At 27.2% G+C, this 2,500-nt stretch overlaps 2 non-coding genes and 1 pseudogene across 2 annotated transcripts in view; all 3 read left to right on the plus strand.

Annotated features, from left to right (window-relative positions):
• LOC128870880 (small subunit ribosomal RNA) overlaps nucleotides 1-135 on the plus strand; it is a 1,991-nt gene extending 1,856 nt beyond the window's left edge. The window contains exon 1 of the ribosomal RNA XR_008455583.1: nucleotides 1-135. This exon is cut by the window's left edge and continues 1,856 nt beyond it. This is a non-coding gene — a ribosomal RNA (small subunit ribosomal RNA).
• A 568-nt stretch (nucleotides 136-703) lies between these two features.
• LOC128870897 (5.8S ribosomal RNA) lies at nucleotides 704-884 on the plus strand. Its single transcript, XR_008455599.1, has one exon. It is a non-coding gene; the product is annotated as a 5.8S ribosomal RNA (ribosomal RNA).
• A 438-nt stretch (nucleotides 885-1,322) lies between these two features.
• LOC128870906 (large subunit ribosomal RNA) overlaps nucleotides 1,323-2,500 on the plus strand; it is a 4,518-nt pseudogene continuing 3,340 nt past the window's right edge.

Genomic DNA, 2,500 nt, shown 5'->3' on the forward strand with positions numbered 1-2,500 from the left:
TGAGGTCTCCGGACGTGATCACTGTGACGCCTCGTGTGTCACGGTTGTTTCGCAAAAGTTGACCGAACTTGATTATTTAGAGGAAGTAAAAGTCGTAACAAGGTTTCCGTAGGTGAACCTGCGGAAGGATCATTATTGTGTTCCATATCCGTAAGAAAAACAAACAATGCCAAAACAAATAAAAACAAAAACAAACAAAAGAAAAAAAAAGAAAAAAAAGAAAAATTTATAATTATTTTGAATCCATATTCTTTTTATTCTTTTTCATTCAATTTGTTATCCATCAATTATATCATATTAAATATAATATGATGGTACATTTTGTAATGTTTTTTCTTATTTTTTCTTTTAAAAACCTTTAAACATGAAAATAGAAAGTTGTACTTATTATTCATTTGATTGAATGATAAGTTAATTTGTTCACAATAACAAAAGTGGTATATATTTATTATTATATTTATATATAAATAAAATGATTAAAAAAATACAAAATAATCAAACATAATAAATACCACCACTGTATTATTGTTGAACTAAGACATTCGCAACTTAATAAAAATGTTTAGAGTTAAATATATTTGATATATATTATTGAAAGAAAATCAATTTATATTTTATTATTATTATTATTTAATTTTACTCTTTCAATTAATATATGCAAAAAAAAATTGACATTTGTTATAAATAAAAATAAATAAAAAAATACTCTAAGCGGTGGATCACTTGGCTCATGGGTCGATGAAGAACGCAGCAAACTGTGCGTCATCGTGTGAACTGCAGGACACATGAACATCGACATTTTGAACGCATATCGCAGTCCATGCTGTTATGTACATTAAATTAAATTTTAAAGTACTGCTTGGACTACATATGGTTGAGGGTTGTAAGACTATGCTAAATAAGTTGCTTATTCTTTTATAAAAATAATTGAATTTAAGCAAATGTGTATATTATTGGATTTTAAATAATTCATAATATTAATAGCAAAAAAATAAAGATATATAATGAATTTTTTATTTATTAATATATTCTTAAAAAAAAACAATCCTCTCAAATAAAATGAAATAAAAAAAATTTTGAATCTAAGTATTCTCTTTAAAAAATTTTCATATTATTTATATATATATAAAATATTAATTTATATATGTAATTAAAGGAGGAATGTCTAGCATAAAAATTAATTTTTTTTATTCTAGAATTGCCTCATTTTACATAATTATTATTTATAATATATATTTATATAAAAGGAAAAAAGAAAAATAGAGATGAAAAGATGATATAATTATTTATTAAATTGTGAGAAGATAAAAAATATTTTAAAACAACCTCAACTCATATGGGATTACCCCCTGAATTTAAGCATATTAATGAGGGGAGGAAAAGAAACTAACAAGGATTTTCTTAGTAGCGGCGAGCGAAAAGAAAATAGTTCAGCACTAAGTCACTTTGTCTATATGTCAAATGTGAGATGCAGTGTATGGAATATCTTAATATCTAGTATGAGAAATTAACGATTTAAGTCCTTCTTAAATGAGGCCATTTACCCATAGAGGGTGCCAGGCCCGTATAACGTTAATGATTACTAGAAAGATATTTCCAAAGAGTCGTGTTGCTTGATAGTGCAGCACTAAGTGGGTGGTAAACTCCATCTAAAACTAAATATAACCATGAGACCGATAGTAAACAAGTACCGTGAGGGAAAGTTGAAAAGAACTCTGAATAGAGAGTTAAATAGTACGTGAAACTGCTTAGAGGTTAAGCCCGATGAACCTGAATATCCATTATGAAAAATTCATCATTAAATAATTAAAAATAATGTGCATTTTTTTCATATAAGGACATTGTAATCTATTAACATAATAAAGTATTTATCAAAAGATCATTGGTGATATTAAGTTTATTTAAATTAATTTGCTTTTTAAGCATATTAACATAGAATAAATACTAATGATTTGATAAAGTGTTGATAGATTTTATTATATATAATGCTAAAATTCATTTTTTGAATTTTACAAAAAATTTAATATCTATGATATTAATATTTATTTGTATGCATTTATATGATTAACAATGCGAAAGATTCAGGATACCTTCGGGACCCGTCTTGAAACACGGACCAAGGAGTCTAACATATGTGCAAGTCATTGAGTTATATTAAACTTAATGGCATAATTAACTTAACTTAAAAATATAATGGGATTAATTTTTAGTCTATTTTCTTAAATAGTCAATTAATTCAATCCCGGGGCGTTCCATATAGTTATGTATAATGATAATTTATTATTATTTATACCTCTAACTGGAGCGTACCTTGAGCATATATGCTGTGACCCGAAAGATGGTGAACTATACTTGATCAGGTTGAAGTCAGGGGAAACCCTGATGGAAGACCGAAACAGTTCTGACGTGCAAATCGATTGTCAGAATTGAGTATAGGGGCGAAAGACCAATCGAACCATCTAGTAGCTGGTTCCCTCCGAAGTTTCCCTCAGGATAGCTG

This window comes from Anastrepha ludens, unplaced genomic scaffold (genome assembly GCF_028408465.1).
Source record: "Anastrepha ludens isolate Willacy unplaced genomic scaffold, idAnaLude1.1 ptg000082l, whole genome shotgun sequence".
In the NCBI taxonomy this organism is placed as follows: Eukaryota; Metazoa; Arthropoda; class Insecta; order Diptera; family Tephritidae; genus Anastrepha; species Anastrepha ludens.